Source organism: Pleurodeles waltl, chromosome 6 (genome assembly GCF_031143425.1).
Source record: "Pleurodeles waltl isolate 20211129_DDA chromosome 6, aPleWal1.hap1.20221129, whole genome shotgun sequence".
Classification (NCBI taxonomy): Eukaryota; Metazoa; Chordata; class Amphibia; order Caudata; family Salamandridae; genus Pleurodeles; species Pleurodeles waltl.
In genome coordinates, this window is record NC_090445.1 from 883,950,262 (window position 1) to 883,967,508 (window position 17,247).

The 17,247-nt window shown below is 42.9% G+C and overlaps 1 protein-coding gene across 1 annotated transcript in view; it reads left to right on the forward strand.

Moving 5' to 3' along the window:
- Positions 1-1,002: 1,002 nt before the first annotated feature.
- ENTPD7 (ectonucleoside triphosphate diphosphohydrolase 7) overlaps positions 1,003-17,247 on the forward strand; it is a 244,708-nt gene continuing 228,463 nt past the window's right edge. Inside the window, exon 1 of the mRNA XM_069239671.1 lies at positions 1,003-1,105. The gene's annotated coding sequence lies outside the window, so the exon portion shown is untranslated. The remainder of the gene's footprint in view (positions 1,106-17,247) is intronic.

Consider the following 17,247-nt stretch of genomic DNA (forward strand, 5'->3'; position numbering starts at 1 on the left):
ACTTTAAGGGCCATGTGTCATTAAGGCTGTACTATAAAACATTTTAAAGGGCTTTCTTCTTATTTATGCAGTTTTTAGTATATGCTAATAAAAAGAAAATATACCAGCTTTTGGTGATTTTCAAAATTTTTGTACCAGTCATGACATTAAAATACTGGTCGTGCCACTTAAAAACGGTCATTAATTAGTTGACGCGTTCGAGGTTGTTAATCTTTGTACCGACTGCAAAGCCCCTAGGGCAGTGGTCTCCAAACTCTTTAATGCCGCACCCCCCCAGATGAAAAATAAAAACCATTGGACCCCCCCTCAGACTTTTTCACAATTATTTTTTAAAGCTGCCAATGTTTAAATATGTCTATACTTATTTAAACATGGCAGTTAAGTACTGTTACCTTTTTAAAAATGCAGTAACATGTTTCTGCTCAAAACAAAGCCCTGTTAGTCTATAATGCTTCTTTTGGTGAGAGCCTGGCCCCTCCCCCCTTCCCCGGGATCACTTGAGGCCCCCCTAGGGAGGCCCGCCCCCCAGTTTGAAGACCCCTGCCATAGGGCTGATTGTGCGAACAATAGAACGTATTTCAGATTATTTCCTAGATAACTGATAGTACCAGGAACACTTTTTCCCAACAAAAAAAAATGAATAGAATGTTGAACAGACTAAAGACCGCTAACGCTCTTCGGGCCTGCAACAGAGTGCCCCCTGCTGGCACACTGAGTGAGTTAGCATTCTAGGTCTGTGTCAAAAATATGTGGTAAACCAGTCACCAAAGTGTCACTTCTAACATGGCCACCTCACAGGAGCAATGTCGAGGTGTAATCCACATGGGTCTAGTTTTCCTTAAAACGCCAAGGGGCGGTGACTTGGGACGAGTCTCCTTAAGGATGGGAGGTGGTATAGCACATCTGTCCGCCCCCTCAAATTCTATTTCCTTTAGATTATTGGAGCAAAGGCTTGTCAATGAAAATAAAATGGCAGATCAGCAACCAATTAAGTGATGCTTTGCCGTCCGCCTCTCACAGGCTGCCTTGTTGTAAGGAAGCTGCTCCGAAGACCGGGGAGGTGGTGGGAGGGTCATGGTCTTTGGAGTTAAGTTATTCTGAGCAGGTGAGTGGTACAACGAATATGTGTACACAAAAGTGCCTTACGTTTCGATGAATCTCTGCGATACTCGTACTTAGCCTGGTTTGCATCATACCAAATGGAAGACGGATGAGAATGGCAGTATTCTGTCATCAGTCTTATCAGCTGAGATTAAACCTAGGGGCCATCTTTAGCTTGCCGATCATTTACTGCAATCCAATTTTTCCCTGCTTTGAAGGAAGAGACGTGTTTTCTTTCTAGTAACTGTATTTGTTGGCACTTCTTCTAGTTAACATTTTAACATGCTACATACAGTTAATTTAAGCCGATAAAAACAGCGTTTACGTAGTTTACCAATAATGCCGTGTCCAGGGTTTAATCATTATTTGCTTAAGTATGCTGAAACCGTGAACATAGGGAGTTTGTAATGCATTTTTTAATGTCCTTTTGTACTTGGGGAAGAGGAGTATAGCCCGTTCTAAGATGGCTGCACCCGAAACTGACTTGTAGAGTCCATTTTCTGTTTTAGTCCTTCAATTCTGTTCATGCAGTTCTTTTTCGTGTCGTTGTTCGCCAAGTGTAATGAATTTCTTGGGGGTCCTCAATATCTTGGAGCAGATTACTAGGGCAGGTTACAAGGGTGACAGGCTACCTCTCTCCAAGAAGTTATCTAAATGAAAATATATACAAGTGCAGGTACTCGTTATTTAAACTACACGTCGCCAATTAAATGTACTGCAGCAGTGCCGAGAAGTGCACGTACTCTCCCTTTCAAATTATAGAAGGGCAGGTACTCGTTACGGGACAGTACCTGCCCGTTTAAAGCGCTCCCTCCGTGTCGTTGTGAACTGGTTCCAGCCCTGTGTCATAGTCTAACGCATTCTGGTGGCAAGTCTTGTTCTGCTTCCATTACACGAACGCAGCTAAAATCAGTGATTAGTGGTGAAAAGTTAAGGACTGTAGAGAGCGTCCGTCATGGCCCAGAGCAGTGGGCTTCAACCTTCTTTATAAAAGGAGCTACTTCTATTCTGTGAAAATACTCCTGAGATGATAGTGACCACATAAGTCAAAATTACATTAGTGGCCACCGTATTCAATATTGCCAGCAGTGACCACCTCAGTGCATCAGGCATGGTTTCCAACAGAAATGTAAACCATCCTGTGTGAATATATCACATCACTCTGCAAGGATAGCACATACCCATAGCAGCGACGCCCCCTATATTGAGTTAATATCAGCAATAAGTCTCCCTAACAGTGTTTGCTTTTTATCTTTCAAATATCAACTTCAACCATTTTTTTCAAAACGTCAACTCCTGAGTTCTGAAAAGCACAAATTTTCATATTAAATACATATTTTCATTTTTGGTGTACACATAGTTATACAGCCAAGCAAAAACTTCTAATTTAGTTCACTGGGTTGCACTCAGAGAGCTCTTTACAGATAGCTGGAGCGCTATCAGTAGCTCACGAGCTCTTCGTTGTAGAAGCCTGACATACAGGGAGATGAATTCCCCTGGTGGGTGATTAATGAGTTATTTTAAAAACCTTGAACATTCTTTCTGATTGTATATTCAGAACCTAAAACAGAGTTTATAATGTAAATAATTTGGACTTTTGTCTCTCAATATTCCCACGTGAGACTATAATTCAAACATATTTGTAAAGAGACACTGCAGCCATCATTAGAGCCAGTTAATGCTCCAGTGAAGGGAATAGCAGGTATCATCCACCTACGGGAGATAGAAAATATGTTTACTTTTATCCTACAACTGTTGTACATGAGGTTACCAGATGGTCCTGTTTTTTTCACCTCAGTCTTGACAGGCTTTCACCCTATCAAGTGTGTTCATAGGGTTTCTGTAATCTCATCAAGGGGCATATGCAGCAACAAGATAAAGTGATGTGGTGCAGGGGTCTTGCTGTCTTATGCCTCATTTGCCTGAGCAAACCTAGGGTCCCCGCACCTGGAACTGTGACTTGGTGTCAGGCTGTGTGATAGATATGAAATGCGTCCCAATGCCCAAAATACAGATGGATCTCACATTGTTTTAGCTCACCAACCCGGGTTTTATGAAAAAGAGGTATGATGTCAATCCTAGCCCACTTAACAGTTGTGCAGAAGTCTGGTGGTTCCAGGTCCCCAACATCTCCTCTGTGGAACCCCAACATTCTGTGTTTCGCTGCTCCTCAGGTTCTCATTGACGTATTCAAACATCTTGCACCAGCTAGAACAATCTCTCAGCATTCCTTCACAATCCAAGAATGCAAAGAAAGATCATGTGAGTCGCAGTAGCAGCTCTGCACAAAAAATAATAGGAAATGTATACAGCTCATGACCCAAAAGAAGAAGAGTTATGGGGTAGTGTATGAGAGGATCAAAAAGGTCAGAGGTCACATCAGAGCAGATTAGCTAGGGTCAGGTTATAAGTGTTTTTGGACCAGGCGTTTCAGGTCCTTCTTCAGTGTAGCTGGAGACCTGATTGTGTGCATTCCTGACGGGAATGAGTTCTGCACTCTGTTCACACTGTCTGAAAAAGATTGCTTGTTAGTGGGTAATAAGAGGCGGAGTATGTAACTTTTAGTGGCCCATGCCATTTTGTAAAGAGCTTTCTCTTCTTTGGGGAGCGAAGTGTCAGTAAGATATAATCAAATGTTTTGGTTATAAAGATAAAGCAGGCTGCAGCATGCAGGACTGCTTTAGGAAAAACAAGTTGGTTTTTTTGGAAGACTGCTCAAAAATGGTATAGTAGTTAATTCTAGATTGCACCTAAGGATTGGACCACGGTCTCAGTCATGTTATGGGTGATCTGATGGACTCCTCACAGCAATGAATGTTATTAGGGATTCAGCCTTTTATCCTAAAAGAAATCTGAGTTATTGCACTGTCAGTATTATTAGGTTTGCATTTACTGATGTTTCAGGAGCCGAGCCAGCATTCAAATGGTAAGTTAGAATGTGTGGGAGATATTGTAAGACACCCAGTTCCTAGTAGGGTATGTTTCAGATTCTAGGAGGTCGGCCAACATTTCGTAGGTTCTGGTCCATGTACTGAACATCACTAGATAAGGAGATCTTAAGAAACAGTTGTGTGTTGTCCATTTATGGGTGATGAAAGATCCTCCGTTTTGAATATGACTTCAAGTGATTCTGTATCAAAGATATTGCAAGTTAGGGCTAAGATCGATCCTTGTGTAACCTTCTAAGTAAGTTGATTAGAGCTGGAGAAAGTAGTTACTAAATTTGACTTTTTCAGAACGCTTTGTCAGAAAGAATGCAGACCAGTTAAGGACTCCATCATTTATTCCCATAATCTTTTTTCAGAATCTTAATGTTCACCATATTAGGATTAGCCGATCAATCAAGGAGAACAAGAAGTCAAGGATATGTAGTGAATCTGCAGTCTGAAGCAAGGCAGGTTCTATGCTGCATCCCTTTCTGAAACCTGACAGAATCTTTATTTCTAAACCAATGTTAATAGCATTTTAATCGAGGGGATACAGTCACATTCAGGAACAGTGACTTGCAATACATATTGCCGATGCAGTAAGAACAACTTAATGCACTAAAAGCATTACAGTAAAATAATGTACATTAAAGGAGTGACTCTAGACATGACATAAAGACAGTATAAATTCAAATAAGTTATTTCATAGTGCTAGTCCACATTGGCAAGCTGTGTTGTTGAGTCCCAGAATAGGAAAGGAGCAAGTGTGGGGAGAGGGAGAATATGAATAAACACAGAACCCAATGTGGTAACCTAGGAACCAGTTATCGAATCTGGTGCTCCTTCTGACTTGTATGATGGATAGTTATTACATGGGAGAGGATAATGTGGTGAGTGTCAGGAGGTGGGCACAGTGGGTTCTCCTCATAGTTTTAGAGAATAGGCATGCAGTAGATATGTGGTAAGAAACCCACTTAACAGAGGACAGTGCCTCAGTTCTCTTCAGAGGATTCTCTGTCTGGGGCGTAGTGTAGACGACCGTCAGTAGCTACAAGTGGGCAGTCCTGCAGATCCCATATCTTAAAAAGAGGGCATGCCTGCATATTACGTATCTGTATTACACCACCCCTTCTGTACCTCATACTTAATTTTAACACTCTCACATTTAGACCATTTGGACAACAGTGCCTCCACCACTGTATGGAGGGACCTGAAGGGGAATTCCATTACATGGATATGTGCTTGCGAGTCAGGATTAAAGTTAAGTCTGCAAATCTGGAGGTAATGATTATAGATTGGGGTTTGGGGAACAGTCCCACTAAGCAGGAGTCCTATCAGGTTTCCGACCTGTGGCAATATTAATGAGGTTTGTCACAATTTTCCAATAAGATGTCAATGTCGAACAGTCTCATACCGTATGGTAAGAGTGATTCATGTAGCAGATATGTAGTGCAAGCTGTTTGAGCCCCTCAGAACATTTTGTGGATGCACGTTGGGGTTAAGTACACCCTACGAAAATAGTAGTATTGAATCAGTTAAAAGCAGGAGGTACAAGGAATATGGCTGAGAATATTAGGCCTATCCTGGTTTGTCAGCTCCAGAACCAGGTCCATGGCCCATTGGTCTTGTTGGGGACAGAGGTCACTTATGGTTTGTGAGAGTAGGGATCTATAAAGGAGCATAACTGCCCACTCTGGCCCAAACATGGTGCAAATAATTTCAAGGCAATTATGGTCAGAGTGGTTCTACACACTCCCCACTCCATGTCCTCTAAGTAGTGGCCACCACTACACTGTAGAGTAGAAAGTGATGTGGGGGAAAGGCACAATAGTCCATTAGATCAGGGAAACTGCATAATTGTCATTCCCCTCTGCTCTCAGTTGTCCAGTCCAGGCACCTGTGTGGGAGATGAAGAAAGGCTGTTGGGGAAAAGTCTTTTTGTGTACTTTGTCCTAGTGCGCTGTAGTGCCTGGAGGTACACAAACTGGAGAATGCATAATAAATTACCCACCATCCCTGGGCGCAGGTAAGATTGTGGCGTGAGAAATAGGGCCACCAGGGTCTCTCATGTGGGGGCAAATCGCTGTACCTCGGCAATTCAGCTCCAGTGTCTAACCCGCCAGTGAGACATCCATTTGAGTTGTGCTACAAAGTAATGGAGTTCTATATCTGGCACTGCAAAGCACCCTACGTCTGCTTGGAGACGCAATTTATTCAGTTCCCCAAATAATTTTGGTCAGCAGACGACCCATCTCATTGAAGAGGGACCTGGGGAGGCAGATTAGTAGGGTAGCAAAGTGATAGATTAGGTGAGGACAGAGTATCATCTTTGGAACTCCCCATCACAAAAGAGAGCGGGATAGCAAAAAAAAGGATTTAGTAACATAGAGAGGCAAGAGTCGCTCTGATATTCCCTTGTCTGCTATATTTCAGCATGATAGACATTTATCTCGATATGAGATCCCTTGCTGTTGAATCTCATGTAGTAGACTATTTTCTTAAATGTTGTGTGATTTTAAAAAGCTATAGAACTGTTAGTGACCTTTGCAGGTAAAGGTAGTAGCAATCCTGAATGGTAATAGTGAAGATACCAGCATCTGGTGATGGGTTTTGAAATAGTGGAGCCACTTGGCCAGCTTCCAGGCAGGCTGGAAATAGAAGTTAGATTAAGGATATAGCCATTACTTCGGTCAAGTAAGGTAAAAAGTGGTAGAAGAGGTCTTTAGCAAAATTAGCTGCATTCGGTTTAGTAAAGCTGTTAGAGAGCTTCATCTAAGTTACATTTTTCCAGATGATGTTCTGAGATTTCATCAAACTGGAGCCACTCACCTTGATTCATTTAATCAGGATTAGGAGATAGTGAGTTCTGTGGTTTTCACTTGGGCATTATCAAATTCTTCAACTTTTATCAGCAGGATCTAGAAAGTGAGTGAGGTAGGATTATTAGCTAGGAATATTAGTTATTTGGACTACTTCTAAAAATTGTTTCAGGTGACATTTGGAGCCAACCGAAGACTTCATGTGGGTGGCCTTTGCATTGAAGAAGCTTCTCTAGTAAAGACTTCTGACTACTCTGTGATTGTTGTGGTTAGCAGAGTAGGGAGTGTGGTTCCATTTGTTCTGAAGTGCTCATAAAACATTTTCTTTCTTAAAAGAATTCTTATGGTTTGGGGCTTTCTTTTAATTATGAGAGGAGTTAACTATCCAATCACTTCTAACAAGTATTCATTGCAGTCTGAAGTGTAGACATAGATATTTTGGTCAGTATGTGTGGAAGAGGGATTATTTTGTGCCCTCTAAGCCAGGTTTTTGATGTTGTTGATTTTTGTATCACTGACCCAAGCTAAATCTCTTTTTTTGGTTTTCCAAAGGATTTGCTTTATGTGAATACCAGTGGGAAAGGCACCTGGTGATGCTTTGACCAATTTTTGAGAATTTGTTCTTCATTAGAGAAAATACGTCATTGGAAATTATTAAATATAGGGTAGAACAGTAAATGTGAACCAGTTTGTGACAGGTTTGGATTAGATTGTTCGAGCAATAAACAAGGTGATTAACATGGCAACAGTGTCATTAGAGGCACCCCAATGAAGGGTCAAGTCCCCCAAGGATAATATTGCAGCCTGATAGAATCAAGTTTCTCATGTGTTCCAACTGTTGATCAGTGAAAGTCAAATTGTCTCCAAGGCTGTGGTAGTTGACATTCAGGCTTTTGGTAGCTGTGTTTCCATAACTGATTTCCAGGTTAAGGTACATAAAGTGCTTGCAATAAATAGATTAACAGATTTATTGTGGATTACTGTTACCCCTACAGCATTCCTCACTTCCCTGTCACAGCATATAACGAAGTAGTTTCAGGGGAGTTTGGGGTTGAGATGTTTTGGGGAGAGTGCAGGGTTATTATCTTGTGAAATGTTGAATTGTCTATCTGGGAGTGTAGGTAGATCAAGATTGAGATTAATGATATTGTCTGCAGTTTCGAATCTGTGTTCTGCAGTTACATAATGTGCTTTGTAGTGTGGAATTTACCTTTTGGCGAAAGGTGTGGCTGTAGGTTATAGCTGAATTTGAATTATGTTGTAGTGGGCCAACATTCTTGAAGGTTATGTGGCAGTGTATGTACTTGGGGGACATGAATAGCTGTGGTGTTTGTATAGGGCTGTGAATACATTGTGAAAGCAGGAAGATCCAGTGCCCTAGTCCAAGTGAGAAGAATATAATTGAGACTCATAATCTTCTTATAGGTCTTCAGTATTTTTCTTAGGGATATGGCCTGGTCCATTTGAAGAGAGGTTGGGACTGCTTCTCAGACCACAGTTCGTACAACATCGAAGCATACATTAGGTTTTGGTGATGAGTGACCTTCTAAGAGCAGGATGGAGCGAAGCTTGGGTCGAGAAATACGTTTGTTCATCTTATTCATCTGATGTGCTATGTGGTCAAATTTCTGGGAGAGGTGGGCTACGTTAGGAGAAAAAACCATGTCGAGGGGAGACTATTTACTAATACAGGCAAGTTTAAGCTGTGTATGACAATGCCAGCGTTATAGGTTCCTACTAAGGTAATAAGACTGCCTATTAGGGTGACAGAACTTCAGAATGTAGGGGACTGAGTCCTTCCACACCCTCAGAGACTGTCGGCCCAATTCCGGGCTAGCTCACAGTGCCTTACCCAAACCCCTAACCTTACCAAGGTGGAATGTGATTATAGCAACCTAAACATGACACTCTGACTCCCAAGGAAGTCGTGGAAACAGATCTCACCCTTTCATTGTGTTACTCATACACACCCAGGCGAAACACAAGAGAGATAAGAGATATGCTTTCAATACAGTTATTAAAGCAATTGTAGCCTTGCATAGGGAGAATGAGCTGTGATAATTAGGTAGATGAAACAAAGCAAAGTTATCAGAATTATGAACACAGTGAAGATAATGAACAATCCAACTATGGTTACTAGAGGTTCCTACCTAACTCTATGACTATACTGAGAGCATAGTGGGTGTATCCCCTGCCTTTGCCCAATCTAAGGGATTCACCTTAGCCTCATACCTGGGCACTGCATCAGGAGTCAATGGCAATCCTTTTGGGAAGCAGGAAGATTAGTGCCAGCAGAGGTGCATGTCAAACACCGCATACGTCCCAGGACTGTCCCGGCTAGAGTGCTCCTCTGCCTCTCTGGGTGGGAGCAACATTTATATTAATAAAACCACTCTGTTAGGTGCATAGCTCTGATGCAATGCTATGTCTAGATGTTAGAAGCATTCTCCTGAATGGGCAATGCAAGCACCAGACTATCATGTACTGTGTCCCTTGCCTTGAACTGATTATATGTTGAGAAAAGATAACTAAACCAAGCAACTCGTACAATATTTTCCTAGAATAATATCATGCAAGCAAAGTGTGTAAAATGTCACTACTAAAAGGCGGTGCGGCCAAACGTCTAAAATATAAAATGCCGCTAAAATAGAGAACCAATATAGGTCCTAGAGGGCCTCACTACACCCTCCCCTGGACATGCTAGAAAAGGCATACCATGTTCACTCCAACAAACAAAGCAAACAAACTGCATAGATGTTATGCTAACATTAAATCAATCAAAACAATTTAATAAAACAAGGGCCAAATAAAATAAATTAGTGGAGGCCTTCAGGATGTCATCCATATTGTCAGTGTGGATGGAATCCAGAATGGATCCTGCTTCCACAGACAACAGAACCACAATAGCCTCGGTGAGCAAGTTGAAGAAACAAACATAATTGATAACTTCAGCCAATGCCGAAGTTGCAACATCCTCTACAGTGCCTGCAGTAGGAGATCCAGAAGTAAGGAATCCTGGAGCTGCAGCATCCAAATCCACAGCGGGACTAGTGGGCCGGGACAAGGAGGGTCCAAATATAGCTGGTAAAATGCAACAATCCTCCTTTTCCTGGACCACTAGTGCAAGCAGCTAGGACAGGGACCCTTCTAGGTTGCTAAACGGATTGCCACCTTTGGAGTAGTAAGTCCTCTTGCCTTACCACGGGGGCCACGTCAAGCAGACACTCTGGGACCTTGTCCCACAACCAGATAAGATTTATGTTGTTTATGTTTTCCATGTATTCTTTTACTCATCTCTGTCGTCTTATGATTTTCACCTTTTTGTACTTTTGAGCTCTGGGCAGTTCCCTATGTCTCCTTTCTCCGGTGTTGACTTATGCTGATATTGCCAATAACTAGTCGTCTATGATATCTATGTGCTAGACTGATTTTCTTTTGGTTTTTGTGCCTCAATTAGAGTACTGCATTTTTGACCTAATGTTATGATACCCTACTAGAATTCCTTTCTGGTTCAGACCTTCATTCCTTCACAGAGTGCGACTACCAGGGGAAACCCCCACCCTTTCCCAGACGAGGGGCTATTTGCCCTTCCCTTATAGCAGTGGTTCCCAGTCTGTGCGCCGTGGTGCCCCAGTGCGCCATCAAAAGGAGCCAGGGGTGCCGTGCACCAAGGGTTTTATATTTCGAATTGAAGAAATAATTGCTGGTTAACATCTAGACAGAAATTTGAGGTTTTAAGTATAAGCATAAAACCGACTCAGTTTCAGTGATCTTAAATTGTTCCGTACCATCAGTGACTGTCATGACTCACTCATCTTCCTGAATGTATTTATCATAGCGCTCATCCTCTTCCACAGGTAGGCGTGAGAGACAGTCTGCCCTCGTATTTTTGCCACGAGGTACATATTTTATATCAAGATTGAACTCTTGAAGTCTTGACCACAATCAGATTAATCTTGATAATGCCTTATTGGAACAGCTATCCCCAAACATAAAAATTAAGGCTAATGGTCAGTAACCACGTCAAACTTTGTCCCCGGATTATACCTTTTGAATTTTCCTGCCACCCATGAACATGAAAGGGCCTCCCTTGCTGTAATTCTTCTTCGCCACACTTCGCATTCTCGAGGCAAAAGCTACTGTCCTTCCCCCCCCCCCCCCTTCACAAATTGGCTGAAAATTGTCCCTAGACCTTTAGAGCTGGCATCCACCGTGATAACACTTCTCTCACCAAGAGTAAAAGGCCTGAAAGCTGAGACGTTGACAATGAGCTTCTTAATACTATTAAAAGCTTGCTGCGTTTCCCCTGACCATATATACTTTGCATTTTTTAAGCAGATTTCTCAGAGGCTGCACAGTCAACGCATATTCATGCACAAATCTAGCATAATACTCACTAAGACCTAGGAATGCCCTTGGGCACTTGTGGTCACCAAGAAGAGGGGCATCACTAATTGCCTTCAACAGGCTTTTTTGGGGGTTTAATGCTTTCTTGTGAGATTGTGCCCTAGGTAGTCCACTTTATTTTCAAGAAACTTGCATTTCTCAAGACTGACTGTCATACCATGTTTTTACAGTTTACTCAACACTATTTCCAAAAGTTCATAATGATGTTCAATATCTTCAGTGTAAATCAGAATATCATCCTGAAAAGCTTGAATTCCTATATGGCCACCAAACATTTGATCCATCAATCTTTGGAAAACATTTGCAGCAGATGCCATTTCAAATGACATTGCTTGTGCATATATGCCCCAAATGGCGTTATAAATGTTGTTAAAGGTTGAGATTCCTTTGATAGCAGGATCTGGTGAAAGGCTGACCGCAGGTCTATGGTCGAAAATAACTTACTACTACCTAGATTTGTCAGCATATCATGAATTCTGGGTAGTGGATGAGTCAACCAGAATATTACGGTTCAGCACTGTTAAATCTGCGCACAAACATATGTTACTGAAAAGTACAATAACAAAGATAACAAAAATATATATATATATATATATATATATATATATATATATATATATATTTTTTTTTTTTTATTATTATTTTTATTAAACCTTCGAAATTGGGCAGTTAAAGTTATGGCCATATCCTTCACCTTCGGTCTTATTTTTGGTTTGTTCCTGTATGGGCAATGACTTTGAAATTGGACATTTATTATCATGGTCATCACCAGAGTTTGTTTTAATATATATAACCTAACTTGATTATAGGATTTTTCATGCAAGTTTTTCAGTGGGTTGTTATGGTATAGTTTTAGATCTCTCTTTGATTTGTCTTTTTAAGTAACCGTTTTTTTAAGTTTACTTTTATGATTATCAAACCTCAAATTTTGGTTAGAGAACTAGTCATGCTTCATGGAATTATAACACCATGGATGGACTCTTTGGACGTCATAGACTTTGATTCTGAATCCAGGCTTTCAGGGTTCTCGAACTTGATACTGTTGACCCATCGTTTTTTTTGTTTCCAGTGAGAGAGGTTATTTTATAGCAATCAGAGGTTCATCCCTTTCCTAATGGGAGGAGTTGTTATTGCATGCTCTACAATTTAATTTTCAGTAAAATACAGCTTTCTGTATTGAGAGCTGTTGAAGGACCTCTTCACTGAAAAATGTCATTCCTCTGCGCTGTTGAGTTACTATAGGTTTCTCAATCTTGTATTGCAGATTGAAGAACCGCTAAAAAGCTCTTGGGCTGCCTGATTAAAATATATGCTTTAAATGTGGTTCTTTTGACTCTTCTTGAATCTATGGATAGAGATAGGACTAACATTAGTTTTTGTTAGCCCCTTATTTCTGCAACACACTCTTCCTTATTTTGCATTTGTTGCTGCTGATGTGACACACTCACAAAATGATCTATAAATTAGCCATTCGTTTTCATGCTAACTGTGCAATGACTGGGATTGAGACTCCTGTGGGACTAAGAGACAACTCTACACCATATCTCATGCTTGGCGAGGTGTAGCTGTCCTGTTCTTATGTGACCCTATTTTAATATTAGTCTTTTTTATTTTTATAATAAATATAGGCTTCATTGGCCTGTGACATTTTATAGTGGTCTAGAAATCTGCCTAGGCTGCATATAACTCATTTTCTTTATGCCATGTCTGGCTTTTAAAGAGTACTGCTTGCATATCATTTTCCATAAGGCACTTATGAGGAATATTAAACAGGGATTTCTGCAATGCTTTGGCACCTTCTTTAGGAATCTGGAACATCAGCTCTGTATTCCTAATATCCGGCATCAGTGGATTCACAACTGTACACAAAAGCTCAAAGAATATAGCATGTCCTTGGAAAAAAAGTGTCCTGGATGTGATCTGGACCAGGTGCCTTCCCCGGGTGCGGCACTTAAATCTTAAATGAAACTTGTAATTTAAACACAGTCTCCTTGAACATCCTCTAGGTTTGGTGGAGGATCATATACATCAGTTATCACCCCCTTTGACTTGTTAGTAGCTTCGAATCTCACCTGCTACGTGGGTAGTCTAGGAGATTCCCTAGTTCTCATCCTCCAAGCCTCAACATTCAGAAAAAAAACATTTAACCGTATTTTCAATTTTTTTTTTTTTCTCACAACATTTATTTATTGGGTTTTAACAAAAAGTGATGACTGTACAGGCTGATAAATGCACACAGTGTGATGGAATTAGCATGCCCATGAACAAGAAACTTGCATATTCAAACCCACACATCCCGCACAAGCACAAATCGACAATCTATGCATTCTGCATCAAGTTGAGCTTCAATCATGTGTGACATTCCCCTGTCATTCGGCATCGCCCTTCCCCCCCCCCCCCCCCCCCCCCACCAAAATGTATTCCTCAAGGTATGAACTGAGGGGGTGAGGAGGTTCCAAAACAATTCCCCCATAGTCTGCCCACTTCTGCCAGATTTTTAAGGTGCTACTGGGGACATCCCCCTCGCCTGATACACCGCAGCCTCCAACCCCATGCAATGATCCATACCTTTTTCCCACACTGCGAGGGTTGGGGGCTTCTGCTTTCCATGCTTTGGCTATGTTCCTTTTCTCGAGTGTTCGACCCAGTAATAGGAGCAACCGTTTATATCTGCCACCCCAAGGCCATCTGTACTATGAAGGAGGATCAATTTTGGGTCCAGTGGGATTGTCCATGAGAGGACGTCCCCCGAGACAGGATGTCACACCTCGCCAGTACCGATCCAGTGCTGTGCAGCTCCACACTAGATGAATGAAGGTACCCTCGTCCTCCCTGCAGCGGAGCCATGTCTGGGGAAGTGATTGCTCCCAGTAGTCAATCTGGTGCATGGGGCCCATTGCCCGCTTTTCAGCCGCATATGCTGTGTCGCCCTGGTGGCCATACCACCAGTCATTAAGAATTAAAAGGTGGGGCACCGAGTAATATGAGTATATGTCAGCTGTGGCAATGCCTCCACAATATGTGGATTGAAAACAGGTTCTGAGGGCCTTGCCCCACCCCATCCCCCCCTTAGGAACCCACCAAGATCAGCGCTGATCTGCCAAAACCACAACTGGGGAATGGCATAATGGTAGTTCTGTAACTGATATAACAAATGAGGCAGGGAGACCGTCTTGAAGATTGCCGATCTGCCCATCCGTGACAATGGTAGGAATGTCCAGATCCTCATCTCCTCTTTTACGTGGGTTAATGCTGACGCCAAGTTCCAATCCCACAACAGTGTTGCATCTGGGGATATATATAACCCTAAATAGTTAAAAGAACCATCGGCCATTGTCAGTCCCGGCGCCCTTTTCACAGTCGCTGCATAGCCATTTACGGGGAATACCATAGATTTTGAGGCAATCATATAGAGACCTGAGGCATTGCTGAAAATATGCATAATCTGCATGATTCATGGCCCTGAAGTCTCCAGATCGGTTAGGAATAACATGACCTCGTCGGCGTATAGTGCGATCCTATCAAACAATCCATCAGTCCACTCAAGTCCCTCACCTGGGCATCCATCCTCACCTGCACAGCCAAAGGCTTCATGGCCAGTGCACATAACAGTGGGGATTGAGGGCACCCCTGCCAAGTTTCCCGATGGACGGGGAATGGATCGGATAAGGCACCTGCAACCCTAAATGTCACCGATAAGTTGGTATACAATAGCTGGACATACAAGAGGAATCTGTGGCCAAAATGTAACCTCCAGAGAGGAACAAATAGATAATCTCATCTAACAGAGTCCAGTGCCTTATCCTTACCTGCCAGGAGCACCTCTGCAGGCCTCCCCACGCGATCTGCAATGGCTAAGGCATTATAAACATGTCTAATGTTGCTGGGGAGTAGGAAGTAATCAAGTTGATATAATAATCTGTGGCCTGTGGAGAAGTAGGTGTATCCATTTCTGGAAGGGCAATGTGTTCTCCACACATTTACTAGGCCAAAGCGGATGCCATGGAGCCAAGCTTAGACCAGCCTCTCTCTGTGACGCTGCACATATTGCGCCACCTATCTACCCCGGGGGTCCTTTTCTTCATTCAAGTCACCCCGATCACTGACAAGGCCCCCGGTAGGTTTCCCCGCAGATGCTCAGCGAGATCCACAAAGGTCTGCCCCTTCTGCTTCCAGTGGAAGAGAGGCGCATGTACAGCCAAGGGTGAGGCACTCCCCATATAAGATGCCTGTAACTATTGTGCCTACCATGGCAATCTGTTGATGTCTTGCTTGATATAAAGGGGACGCCGCACTGGATCAGTATGCATGTACTTCTGGACCCCCCCTTGTGAACCCGGAATTAAATATCTGGTTATAGCCATATCTGGCACGGCAGGAGACTTTAATGCAGCGGAGATGCATCTTCTGCAGCAATAACATATCTGCTCCCAACCTTTTGGCATGTTTTAAGACCGCCCCAAGTTTGATATTATCTTGAACCTCCCCACGCCCTACACACCCAAAACATTCCACAATATCACGCAGAGGTTTCCCACAGGATTTCCAGGACTTGTTACAAGGGGTTAGGGTGGATGAGTCTTAATAACCATGTGTGATCCCTGGAATGGATGTGTAATGGGTCTGTGCATTTCACCAGTATAAAGCTTACAGTTTCCACCCATGAACCCCTCATACTTCAACAAACAAGAAGTACCTATCTCATGATGCATCAACACAGAGCCCCAACAGGGGTTACTGTGTGGCCACTCCCAATGGATTCCCGTTCCTAACTAATGTGAACCACAAGAGACTATTAAACCACTATTTCTTTGGCTTGTGGTAATACCGACTGTGATCTACACTGCTAAGCATGCAAATGTTACCAGTCACACACATGGTACCAGAGTCCTGTTACAGTTCAGCTATTCATGGGCGAGCAAGAGTTCAGAGGGTGCGGCAGGGCCTGGATCTAGGAGTGTTCATTGCATGGGGGACTCCACCAGCAAGAGCTGGATCTGTTCCGCTTCGCTTGGGTCTTTGCGGAGCTGTCCCTTCTGTCACCCTGTGACAAATCTGAATCCATGTGAGGGGGGTGTAAGGTTGCAGCGTCTGTCTCATCTGTCCAACAAAAGACATCCACTGGAGATTCAGAGAAGAACATTTGCGAGTTAAATACCACTCTCAAAATTGCCGGATATAGAAGCATTTATTGTAGCTTCAATTCCCCTAGGCATTGCTTGGCTGCTATAAAGGACTGACTCTGCTGTTGCAGCATTTTTGTATAATTGGGAAATATCATGATATGGTGAAATTGGTAAGTGGTCTTATCTTGAAGCCATGCGTGTTTGAGGATTGCATCTCTGTCCATGTAATTTAGGATCCTGGCAATCATCATCAGCCGAAGCCGTGCCCTGGGGGTGTGGGAGGGAGTTCCTTACCAATGCCCTGTGGGCTCATTTGACCACAAAGCACAATGAGAAGTTCTCAGCGAGCACCACCGATCAGATCCACTGTGCCAAGAACATGTCCATCTATGAGCCTTTACATTCTTCTGGGAATCCAATGAATCGCAGGTTGTTACGGCGAGCTTGTTCCTCTGGGTCCTCAACTGGCGCCACCAGCTCCTTTGTCACCACTGTATGTGTATTCACCTTTTGCTGCAGGCCTGGGACCGTGTCTTTAACAATGGAGACCCTCGCCTCAGCCTCTGCGATCTATTCCACAGCTGTTCTGAAATCTTGGCAGAGCAAAGTGATGTCTGAGCCCACCGCTCCGATCTTGGCATTGAGCATATTATGTGACTGCTATGGCTGCCAAGAGTGCCGCATGGTCCACAACGTCTGCCACTGGGGCAGTACCTCCTGATCTGGGTATACTTATCCATTGTACTTTGCTTGTCAGCAGGGGGCACCTTTTCTTTTGTCATGGTGGTCAGCAGCACACCCGACCTACCAGATCCCCTATAGGTGAGCATGTGGGGCAGCCCGATTAGTCGACAGCTGATTAGTCCA